General features: G+C 39.5%; 2 long non-coding RNA genes across 6 annotated transcripts in view; one reads left to right on the forward strand and one right to left on the reverse strand.

Moving 5' to 3' along the window:
• LOC140076526 (uncharacterized) overlaps positions 1–9,753 on the forward strand; it is an 83,848-nt gene extending 74,095 nt beyond the window's left edge. For both annotated transcript variants that reach the window (XR_011849604.1, XR_011849605.1), the window contains exons 2-3: positions 3,202–3,362; positions 9,583–9,753. This is a non-coding gene — a long non-coding RNA (uncharacterized lncRNA). The remainder of the gene's footprint in view (positions 1–3,201; positions 3,363–9,582) is intronic.
• LOC140077121 (uncharacterized) overlaps positions 1–13,337 on the reverse strand; it is a 247,915-nt gene that overhangs the window by 170,868 nt on the left and 63,710 nt on the right. The gene's annotated exons all lie outside the window — the stretch shown is intronic.

Here is a 13,337-nt window from a genome sequence, read left to right on the forward strand (position 1 = left end):
TGTCAGGCTCATTTTTCGGGTGTTTCACCAGATACGTTATAGAACTTGGTCACTATGTCGCCACCATGCTGTGTTATTGACTAAATATACCGTCAACCTTTTGTTCACATAGGAAGTCCATTTAGGGTATGTCGCCATGAGACTCTCTAGCCTGCCACTGCTGCCGCTGCCTCTGTATGCCGTCCCCTATAGTGTCAGGGTCAATTATTGCATGTTTTAGATGCTATCTATCCTCATTCGTCACTCTGTCATGGCCATGCTGTTGCCCATAATTTTGGCATAATGGTGCGATTAAGCAGCCTCAGAGGCATCCATGCATGCTGCCCCTGCTGTTTCCTGTCCATTTCCGTGGTGTTTCCATCCTTTTCTGAGGTTCCCAGGTGTTTGGCCAAGCTTCCCTGTGCAGAGCCTTGGTCCCCTTAAAAAATGCTCGAGTCTCCCATTGACTTCAATGGAGCTCGTTATTCGAGATGAGCACTCGAGCATCGGGAAAAGTTTGTCTCGAATAACGAGTACCCGAGCATTTTAGTGCTCGCTCATCTCTAGTACAGATGAGTAGCTTGCATCATGCTTACATTAGTTATAGGTTAAAAATGAAGTGATATGAGCTTATCCTTATAAAAATGTGTTACCAAAATAATCTAAATAGTATTTGGGACCAACTGATGTTTGATGGCTAAAAATTTTAAAAAAATGTATGAAGGTTTCTGTTTTGTGCTACTGGTTTGCTCCCCTTTTTTTCTTTTAGTGTACAATGGCCCATATAACTAAGGTCCTTGCACCAGTTTTCTATCAGACATAGTGCAGCTTGCACAGATTTTAGTAAATGTGGGCCAATAAGTTTTTAGAATACTATGCAACTAAACTTTCACGATTTCATTGATTTAGAACATAACACCTTGGAATTCAATTCACACATTTAGCTGCATGATACACACATAAAGAATACCCAAGTATTGTTTGAAAAGATACTGAATAAAGATGAGTAAGAAAGGTAGGATTCTGTATGTCAACACTTGCTCAAATAACGGAGAGTGTGAAAACCAGCAAAACCAATTAAGTTTAAAATACAGTTCACTTGCTGATTTTATAGACTTGGATATTTGTCATGAGAGTTTACATAAACAAAATATTGGTACAGCTGTCAGTGTGGAAAATTAGAAATGGTAAAGTAATAACCACTAAAGAAATTCATTGTTGGAACAAGAAGAAAAAGTGTAATAAATAAGTAACAATATTCAGTTTTTAGGTTTATTATTATTTATGTATTAGGCAAGAGGTCATTACTTATTCTGCTAACTGACACTGATTAGCTAGAGTCGAATATTATTACATATAATCCAAAGGAAAGATGGGAGCCCATTAATTTTAATGTTATAAAAGTATGAACTCTGAGTGACATAACTTGTATGCAGATTTACATTGTATTATAAAAAAAAGTGGTCAATAATATGAGAAAAATTGAAATTCTCAAGTTGTTCATTAGATCTGATGTTTGAAATTATTTTAATTTAAGCCACTCTATTCTCAAACATCAAACCCTCCCACTGATGCACTGATGCTTGTCCTTTAATTTGGAAGTTTAGAAAATAATTCCATAGGGGGGGCGGAGCCTGACCGCAGAGAGAGACGGACGCCTTAGTGTGAGCTCCCGCGGCTTAGCCAACAAAACCTCGTAATTTTGCAACTTACCTGGCGAAAAATGGGGAGAGCAAACCGGGACAACCCTGGAGAACAACTTGGTACTCCCATTGTGAAAAAAACACAGGGAGACCTGGATAAATTTCTTAAAAAAAGATTTGCTTCTCCTTCAGCGATGGCGCGCAAGATGGCGCCGGACACGCAGCAAGAATTAGAAACAGCAGACGAGTCTGAAGCTGACAGCCTTTCCACAGCGGGAGACTTACCGAGAAGCTCAGAGGTACCCATAACGCGCTCCTTTCTGAAAAAGACACTGCTACAGGCAATGTCACCAGTTATGAAATAATTAGGAGACATTAAAACTGAGCTCCGCAGCATAGGCCAAAGAGTAGAAGAACTTGAGACCAGTCAGGAGGCGGTGATTAACTTCAGCTCAGCGCTGGAAATAGGCTATAATGCTCAGTTAAGAGCATTAAATAACGCTTTTACCCTCCTAGAAGACCAAGAAAATAGGAGCAGGAGGAAGAATATAAGGTTCAAGGGAATATCAGAAGAAATCACACATGAAGAATTAGCGGAGGCAGCAGGGGAAATATTTAATTCCCTATTAGGTCAAGATAGAGCACGAAACATAAAAATTGAACGTATCCATAGAGCTCTACGTCCACCTCCGAAACAAGATGAGCCCCCGAGATATGTCATATGCGGCCTGCTTTCCTACGTAGACACAGCCGCCATCTTAAAAGCAGCCAGGAATAAAGAAGAAATCAAATTTAAAGATGAGAAAATAGCCCTGTTTCAGGACATTTCAGCGACAACACTCAATAAAAGGAGGCTATTAAAACCCTTGACAGATCATCTCAGGCGCAACAAAATTTTATTCCGCTGGCTATTCCCATTCGGGTTATCATTCCAAAGAGGAGGAAGAAGATGCACTATACGCCAGCCAGAAGATCTAATACTTGCATGGGAAATTCTGGACATTGACCCTCTTGATATCTCCTCCTGGTCCGCAGTCCCTGAACAATACATGGACTTACCGGCTCTACAATCGACTGAACCATGGACCACCACGACTAAAGGAAAATCACCGCGAAGAAAAAAGAGAGGGAATTGAAGCTCCCGGGACCATTTTCTACAATAAGAACTTTTATCATACATATAAACTCATACACCTAGCTAGGAGTAACCAGAGGGTTCAGATATTAGGGATAGAAGCTAACACTAACTTAGATGATTCTCACCTACACCTTTCAGGATACATCTGTCTACAGCTTTATTCCCCCTGATTACTCCTGAAGCAACTAAATCCCCCATGCCAGGAAACATATTACTTACCTTATAGATATAGGTTTTATTGGCCACAGCCACCGATCAGGATAACTCTCCCCCCACCCTCAACCCCACACAGCAATCAGCTGAGAATCTCTCCTCAATTCTATCAAACTCTAGGAAAATTAGCTTACAATAGAAAATGTTTTGCTTACCACAATGTTGTATACCTTCTCAACCTTTGTTGACTACATCTATTCCGATGTACATGTTTTTATTCTTACACAGGTCTACGTGTCTTTTCCAATGGGAGATCTGCGTCTTTTCCAACGTCTCCAAAAGAAAGAGTCTACAAACTATCTACTACCAAATAACCACCAATTATGGCCACAGTCTCAGTAGCAACCTTTAACGTCAAGGGCTTGAACACGCCACAGAAGAGGTCACAGGTAATCACGTTATTATGCAAATCACAGATTGGTATATGTTTCCTACAAGAAACACACTTTAAGCATGGAAAAATTCCCAAGTTAGCGACATATTATTTCCAACACTGGTATCACAGTACCTACGAAAAAGCCGCAAGGGGGGCAACAATAGCAATTGCGAAAAATATCCCATTTGAACACATCACCTCGTACCAAGACAGTGAGGGAAGATTCTTATTCATAAAAGGTAACATAGGCAATACAAAAGTCACACTTGCTAATCTGTATGCCCCGAACTCAGGTCAAGTTGAATGGCTCATAGAAACTCTGGAAAAGTTACATGAGTACACAGAAGGGACTATTATAGCGGGGGGTGACATAAATCTTGCCTTATACCCTGCCATAGAAAATAATTCCATAGAAAGATCACCCATTTAGGAGGTGCTACTTGGGCCTGTTGCTAAGTAAGCATATAGACCTGGTTAGCCAACACCAAACCCTCCATCAAGTTTCAGGAAATGTCCAGCTTGTGCTTGCTATTATGTAAAGCTGCTAAGGAAAGTAAGAAAAGACACAGACTGCAAGTCTCAATGGTAAACCCACTCTGTTGTCTTTACCTATTTGCCAAGTCTACACAGAATACATTAGAAAGCTCCAAAGAAGACCAATACCCAACAAGGAGAAGACCATAGTCAGTTCCATATGAGAGTCCCAAGTTCAGGGACAACTAGCCCAAACAGAAAAGAGCAGGGAAGGAATGTGAACGGAGAAAGAATATATGTATCACAACTAGTTTTACCATCTGCAATCAGGAACAAAATCGGCAGAAGACAGACCGCCATGGAGGGATTCAATAAAGACAGCCAGGAGTGCTGACTAATGCAAGACAGAATTCAAAATAAGTAGAAAATCATAGTCGACAGTGCATTCTCAGCTGTAGTTTACTAACAGAGGATAGTGCTAATGCTCAAACAGGCACAGATATACGGCAGGACAGTGTATACTAGCATGGATGGAAAGGCATATTCAAATAATATGTGTACAAATGTAATAGAAGAGCAGTATTTAAATTGCATGTATGCATCCAGACTAGAGATGAGCGAGTATACTCGTCCGAGTATACTGCTCGGTCGAGTATTAACATACTCGGACCGGCTCGTTACTCGGACGAGTATCTCGCCGGCTCGAGATCGAGCAGTAAATTAATAAAATAAATTGAATAAAAGTATTTTTATTGTAAAAAAAAAATATTACACATGTTTGCAGATGTTTTACTTGTAAGAACACATTGAAATAACACTATTCTTCACTTTCCAGGTGTTCGCGCATGTCTCCCGCTAGGTTCGGAGATGTTCGGAACATCTGGAATGTGAAGAATATTGTTCTTTCAATGTGTTCTGCACTTAAATGGTCCTGTATTCACTGTTTTTAATGTTTTAATTCTATTCTTCACTTTGCAGCTGTGCGCGCGTATCTCCGAACCTATCGGGAGACACGTGCGCACACCTGCAATGTGAAGAATAGAATTAAAATATTAAAAACAGTGAACACACGAACATTTAAGGGCAGAACACATTTAAATAACACTATTCTTCACTTTGCAGCTGTGCGCGCGTATCTCCGAACCTATCGGGAGACACGCGCGCACACCTGCAATGTGAAGAATAGAATTAAAACATTAAAAACAGTGAACACAGGAGCATTTAAGTGCAGAACACATTGAAAGAACAATATTCTTCACATTCCAGATGTTCGTGCACATCTCCTAACTTAGCGGGAGACACGCGCGAACACCTGCAAAGTGAAGAATAGTGTTATTTCAATGTGTTCTTACAAGTAAAACATCTGCAAACATCTGGAATTTTTTTTTTTGCACTGTTCTTTTACTGTTCAGTTTTATTAAAAAAATGCTCGGGTCTCCCATTGACTTCAATGGGGCTCGTTATTCGAGACGAGCACTCGAGCATCTGGAAAAGTTCGTCTCGAATAACGAGCACCCGTGCATTTTAGTGCTCGCTCATCTCTAATCCAGACATGTATATTTAAGCAAAGAAAGGATTTTACACATATAGAAACATTTTGCTGATGGGTTGTTAGTAACAAAAAGACAGAAGCACACTGTTTTAGACAGTAGGAAGACATGGTTGCAAGCAATGGGATCATCATAATTGCTGACATAAGAGACACCTGGACTCCGTTACATTAATTGCTAGAAGAAGAACTACTGCTATTATCTCTCAGCATGACCACATTAAGTCATGCTTATTACACTCTATAATTTATGGTATGAAGCCAGATAATCAATTACCTGGATAAAAAGAAGAATGGCATGGGAATTAGCATTGCTTAGCAATGTGAAAAACGATAATGAATGATCAACATTGTATGAAAGTTAACTTATAATACAAGTTAATGGGTATGCCAATCATAGCCTGTGAAATTGGTGTAGGCAATGTGTATTGTACATTTTGCATACTGTGTTCTGCATAGATCAGTGGAATACATAAGCATTCGACCGTGTAGTGTATGCAATGGTGTTTGATGCAGTATAAAGCCGCTACAGACTCAGACTGAACGGAGAACCACTCCAATCATCAAAGTCACACTTAATCTTTTATTATGAAGTTTTCATAATTAGGGAATTAAAGGTACTTTTCCTTAAATATAATCAAACAACAATATATCTTTGACAATAATAAAAACTTTTTGACAAATGATATTTAGGGAGAAGTGTTTGACTGAATTTGGCAACAACTGGTGTTATGTAAGACCATTGTATATATATTGGGCAGTGTCCAAAGTCTCAGTGTAACAGGTCCCACCCTGCTGTCAGCCTGTAAACTTCACAGTGATAAACTGCAACCTGAGCAAGCCTGCTTGGATAGTTATTTTCGAACCTTGAGACTCTGCAGCTGTGGACATAATCCCTAATGAGCACTCCCACAGGCTAGCTGCACATGTTGCAGAATAATTGTGGAATTTCATTCTGCATCCTTTCCGCAAGCATAAGATGTGTGTCATTTCTCAATGTCACAAGATGGGCGAAGATCAACCTTCATATTACAAAGATTTCTTTGCCGAGGTTGAGGTACCTTAGCAGGAGATAGTCTCGAGGCTGACGGTAGAGATGCAAGGTCAAGTCCAATCCAGGGTCAGCAACGGGAGGACCAGGCAGATGGGAACGGAACATGGGACGCAGGAATGCAGGAACGGAGGAACACAGGAATGCAGGAACACAGGACTGAGGAGCAGGAACACACAGGAATGCAGGAATGCTCAGCAATGTCACAGGGAAGCTTTCTATAACGCGTATGCACAAACATCCGGCAGGGCAGGAAGGGAGGTGCTGGATTATAAGGGGGAGGTGTTCAGCCAGTGCACCAATCAGCGTTGCGCTGGCCCTTTAAATTTTCAACAGCCGGCGCGCATGCCCTATGAGGTGGGGATGCGCGCACGGCAGTCCATTGGAAAGCCTGACCTGGGACGGGTAAGTCCGGCCCTGCAAACGGAGTGAGGGTGCAGGAAGGAACATGAGTTCGCCCGCGATCCAAGACAGGGATCGCGGGAGCACCCATGTAAGATAGCACTTTGGATGTTCTGTTGCTATTAGTGTGACTCCCTCTGTGAAGCAGAAGAAAACTAAATTGAGAAGAGTTATTCAATTGTTGTTTCTGGTTGGAAAAGTGTTGAATAAGGAAGTTGAGAAGTTGTATAACAGAACACAGTAAGAACAACCATAGAGGTTCAGTCAGTCATGGGGAATAACAAAGAGTTAGTCATTTTAAATTAGGAAAAGAAATATCTTGGGCATTTCTATAGACTCAAATGCAAACTAAGCTATCATCGATTCTAAAAGAAATATTTTTGCCTTTTTCCATTAACATGTGGCCAGAGGTTTTATAGGTTTTTAAGGTAGTTGGATTTCATTTTTTCATAATGTAGAACTGATTTGAATGGTAATCAGTGTACATCATGTTCATAGGAGCCATATATTGGTTAAGGAAATCTCACATCTCTCCACAAAAAGCCGACTGATGGTGTGATTGTTGGAAGTGTGAATGATACGCATCATTTTAATGCATTTTCAATCACTTGAAGATCAGAGTGAGTCACCCATGAAGAGGGCGGTGTGCACTTCTGAAGGCAGATACAGACAAATAAAGTGACCTATCCTGGACAAGGACTAAAGACACAATCAACAAGTTGTTTAAATACCAGTTGGAAAGCTGAAGCTGCAATGAAGGGCAGCACAGAAACTGGACTTATTAAGGCAAAAAGGCCTGCTGAAATGTGTTCATCTCAGCACCCCATAGCATCTGGAACAAAAATATAGGTCACATATGGGGGATGTAAACAACATGGAGCAAATGGCCACAGATGACCATACTCCTCCATTAATCTCTATGGAGCTGACAGAGATCGGTGGGCGTGGCGCTCGGTAATTTCACACTCGTCTGCTCCATTAGTCCAATGGAGCAGGAAGGGGTCCGACGGATCCCTCGTTTTCAGTGCCTAACTTTAGTTTGTGCGAAAACCGCTTTAAGGAATACAACTGGTGTTATGCAAGACCATTCTATATATATCAGGCAGTGTCCTTAGTCTCAGTGTAACAGTCTCCACCCTGCTGTCACTCTCTGAATTTCACTGTAGTAAACTGCAACCTGAACAAGCCTGCTTGGATCGTCATTGTCGAACCTTGAGATTCTGCAGCTGGGGACATAATCCCTAGTGAACACTCCCACAGGGTAGCTGCACATGTTGCAGAATGGTTGTAGAATTTGATTCTGCATCCTTTCCGCAAGCATAAGATATGTGTTATTTCTCAATGTCACCAGATGGGCGAAGATCAACCTTTATATTGCAAAGGTTTCTTCCTACACCAAGATTTGCAGAAATAATTGATATAGCACTAATTTTCTGTAAATCAAAAGTTCACAATGGACATGTGATTTCATAACTGACTTTTTCTGCAAAGTGCTACTGTATTTTGCTGTAGCATCTTTGCACAGCAAATACCCGTGTAATAGCTTCTGTGTGCAGATTCCCTTACTGGTTACTGCAGGAAAATAACACTAGCAATATTAGTAGCTGGTAATTTTTTTAATTCATTCCCCCATAGTGTTATTCAGCAGACTGTAGCGGGTGCACACTGTTGATGTGACATCACCACTGAGCCTCTGTATGTGATCAGAAACAAGCACCATCTATTTTGTATTGTTTACCTACAAAACAGATGACACTTCTTTTCAATGCATGCTGATATCTCTGTGAATCAGACAACTGCAGAATCAGATATTTCAAATCCAGAGAAGGTAGGGGCAACTAGTATCCTTTACCCCCTCCATGTGCATCCCTTACCCAGTGGTAGAAATGGGCCTGCTCTAATATACAAAATGATGACCACTGTAATTTGTGTGGTAGAATTGGTTAAATCATACAAACCTACAAAATTCCACCTTTCTAAACAGCATTGGAATTTTTTTTTCAATACCTGCAATTGAATCAAAGAGATCCAAACACTAATATGTACTTACAGCTGATATACTGACTACTAGTAGGATCATTTTAACCAATTTTAAATGTAGAAATCCAATTGTAAAGGTGGTATTGAAACTTTCATTACACTTTGGCAACAACCTATCCAAATCATACTGACAAGGAAATCAAGCCATAGAACATCTACACTAGATAAGGTATTAGTGGGACTCCATGCTGTTTATTGATGAAAGCCAATTCACAGCCAATAGAAATGATGACTGCCAATAATGGCGACAGACAAGCCTTTTGTGGTGACTTTGTTGTAGTGTGGACAGGCATGTCTAGTCAATACAGAACTGCCCAACAAGTTGTGTAAGATACAATGACAAGCCCATACTACTTTAATAAAAATCATTAATCCAGGTATTGTGTCTTTGCATCAACAACATCTTGGGATAGAGAGAGGAGAGAGAGAGGGGGGGGAGAAGAGGGATAGAGAGGGGGTCAGCTAAAGTACACAGTAAGTTAAATATGTGGTTAAAGATTCAGAATTACAGAACATTCTGTATTTTTCGCGATGTTGCCCATTGCCCTCATTTTTAATAGATATTCAATAAAAATAATGGATTACAATTTACACTGATATTCTGTTGCATAGGCACAGCTGGCAATAAAATCACTCAGAGATGATGTATTTAGTATTTCTTCTATAGAATTGGCATATGTCTTAAAATGATCTTAATCTATATTCTGTATCTTACAGGTTTAATGACTTTCATTGCAATCAAAGACATATTTTCCATTAAAATGCAAATTCATTTTCTACTGCCCTGCTCGTATTCAATTCTTCAGAAAGAAGATTTAAAACATCAACAGTGGAAACTGCCAGAGACAGCAATATTGTTTGCACACACACAAAAAAAAGAAAAAACTGAGTGGAAACATTTAGGGGCCTTCTGTGTAACTCATTTCAGGATTTTGTAAAAAACAAAAATCCTTAAGAAAGTTTTGTTCATTATGATGAATTTGTGACATGGTCAGTTGGATGCATTTGGCAGTGTTTTCATAATGTTTGGAAACTGTGGTATAATGCAAGTTCTGGACATAGGACTTAAAAGATATTTTTTATTCATCAGAGCAAGACTTTTTTCAATTTAACTGACAGAAAGGTAATGGAAAAGAGATTAACAGAGGCTGTTAAAGCTCTATAATAAGGAAAGCTTTGTTTAATCACCCATCCCAGTACTCGGTTGCCTAGTTATTTTTATTTTCTATAGCATTAATATATTAAAAGTCTAGCATTAAAGAAACACTTTGCACTAAGCAATTACAGATCTTAAATATTCTAAAGCTGCTTAAAATAGAGCTTGTATACTCCTGTAGAATATACACTCCTCAACATTAATACAGTTGCATCTTTTCAATACATTGACATGTAGTGTGAAGGGGAATATCTGTACATGAGCTTTATAGTTTTATACATGAAGGGGAATATTTGTATATGAGCTTATAGTTTTATATTTTTATACTTTTATATAGCTGGCAAATACTAAAGTTTTTCCTCCTCAGCAATATGCTCAGATATATTACTTAATATGGCGCCGGCATCCACTGATACTACCCAGCTAACACCCTATTCCTGGAAGTAGATCAACATGCTCAATTCCAAGAAGGCTTCATCACTCATATCTAAACTTAAGGTTTTGACAACGGCCAGGACATTATCTGCCCAGATACTGGAACTGACCAATCGGAGCACACCGGATGCTAGACACATATGCTTAATCCTTGCCCACTATGATGCTATATGATGTATAATCACACCTTTCTCTCTTTTGTATAAAATCTACTAACACGGAAATAAAGTTAATCTTGTTGTCATGAGAGCAGTAGTACGGAGTTTGTTTTTGAGATTGAGACTGAACAACTTTGAGACAGTTTCCTTCTTAAAGAAACATGCACGCTTACTCTATCTGATTTGAGGTGACTGACCGGACCGGTTAATTGTCGATTCTGACCCCGACAGTAGGATGAAGATTGCATGTTATTGGTCATCTCATGAACTCGTGCTGTGAGTAGGGATGACATACACTACTTGCAGAAGAATCCAAATGACAAGAACACAAATCTATTGGTTAGAGGACAGAAGAAACAGAAAGTAAAATTATGTTTTAAATTTAGTTACATTTAGTCAAATATTTATTCATTTAAAGGACACCTGTCATCAGGTCTCTGTCACTATTCCTGTCACCGCTGCCTGTTGGAGAAGCTCACAAGGATCCCATCCCAGCCTTTATCTAGTAATTTCATACATTAATCATTCTAAAATCATATTTTCTTCATTATGTAAATGAGGCTGGTCGCATGGTCAGAGATAGTGATGTCACCCCTGTTCCCCCTCCCCTCTCCTCCCCCTGCTCATGTCTGTGTGTAATATATAGTAAAGCATTGCTGGTGTCTGTGCTTTACCTGCTGACATGCTGTGTCCTCCTAATACACATGTGTGACACAGACATCAGCTACACATGAATATAACATGTTCTGCTATAACATGGCTACCTGGAGCTGTTGTATCTGTCCTATACACACAGGCTGCAGGGGGCGCCAGCACCAGAAAGCACATGGAGGAGCCATTACACCATTATACATCACATCATTATACAGGCTGTCAGTCAAGCACTGGGGTAGTGGCTGTGCTTCCCACTCATGAATAAGCTGGACATCTTGAATATGATAATGACTCACAGGACAACTCACAGGTCATTTGCATACAGCTTTAGAACCTCATTGCTTATGTTTACAGGCATGTAGAAAGGATAGAGGCAATGCTTTCTAATGGCAGTTTATGGAAATATATTTAGTTTAGGGGGTTAATTTGCTTGACGGGTTCTCTTTAAATAACTTATGTCCAGCGGCTGCTGCCAAGCCAAATGCAATAATAACATGTATCAAAAGGTATATGGAAGCTCATTATAAGTTTTAACCTAGTTTTCACTTCACACAAATCTTTACTCAGACCACACATGGAATATTTTGTGCACTTTTGGTCACTGTTATATTTAAAAAAAAAGACATAGTAGAACTAGAATGTGTGGAGAGGAGAACAACTAAGCTTATTAAAATAATGGGGACTAGAATACACTGACAGATTATAAAACCTGGAGTTATTCAGTTTAGAAAAATGAAGGCTAAGGGGAGGCCTAATTACAACGTACAAATACCTGAATACCTGGACAGTACAAAGAGGTCTCTAGTAATCTTTTAATACATAGACCGGTGGCCAGGACCAGGGGACTTCCTCTATGCCTCTTCTTTAAGCAGTGAGACATTGAAACTCTCCGACACCAGATTATGTGTTGACTGATACTTTGTACATGTTCAGGAAGTTCTGACTGCCGTATTAGGCGTCAGGAAGAAATTTTCCCCAATAATTGGCATTCTTGTAGGCTTTCTTATGCCTTCCTCTAGATGAACACTGTAGGATTATGGACTATGGATTACGGTTTGTGTTATAATTCTGTTTATATGCTGATCTGCAGAATTCTAAAGATTGCTGATGAATTTTGTAAATTCTTTTCTTACCAATTCTTCCTCTTGACAGGACAATAGGTGAAATGGAATCAAAATCTAAGAACCTTATTTTGTGTTAACACAAATGAATATGCAAACTAATCTATTTGTGTGTATGTAAGGTTATGATCACACTCATCCAGTGTGCTGGATGTATGGATCAGAGCTGCTCCCCCATCCCCTCTCTATAAAGGAGGCATGGCACCTGGGTGTATGCTCTATCTTTTCCCCATGCATGGTACGGTGACATATGTCTGTGTCTGTGTCACCTTATCGCCACCAGCTGCCATTGTGGACAGGCCGCCACAATGGTTTTGTGGAAGGGGCCTTAAGCCACAATTGTTATAGTTTGGTGTCTGACTTTACCAGAAAAAGGGGTTTTGGGCTAAAGTGAGAATGGTCTCAGGAAAAGGGGAGTAGTTGGACTACTGATCTGGCACAGTAAAAGACTATGGTTGTCGAGATCTGCATGTTCAGACTCTGACAAACTAATACATTTACCCAATGTATTCCTTAACACTATGGACAGATCTGATGGTCTATATTGTCATATGACATTTATAAACATTGAACAAATTCTTTACAGGTTGTAGTGGTCAATATATTTAAATCTCATTTAGATTAAAAGAAAAGAAAACATTTGCAATGACTACTAACTACAGATGTTTCATTATTTCTTTCAATTATATTTTATAATCATTGCTGCACCTGATCAGGGAAATAAATTATGGCCTCTTTTATTTAACATTCCAAATTTTTGAAGATTTGACATTCATAACAGGTGCACCCATTTTGTCAATAAATTCAACACCTTCCTTAATTATTCTGACAAATTGCCAACACCAAATTATTCTAAATCTGCATAATGTTACATGTGACAAAATGTTACCATACTGTTTGCAATCTGCAACCAAGTGGAATGATTTAACATTTTGGCAGCTTAAACAT

The sequence above is a fragment of the Engystomops pustulosus genome, chromosome 9 (assembly GCF_040894005.1).
Source record: "Engystomops pustulosus chromosome 9, aEngPut4.maternal, whole genome shotgun sequence".
Classification (NCBI taxonomy): Eukaryota; Metazoa; Chordata; class Amphibia; order Anura; family Leptodactylidae; genus Engystomops; species Engystomops pustulosus.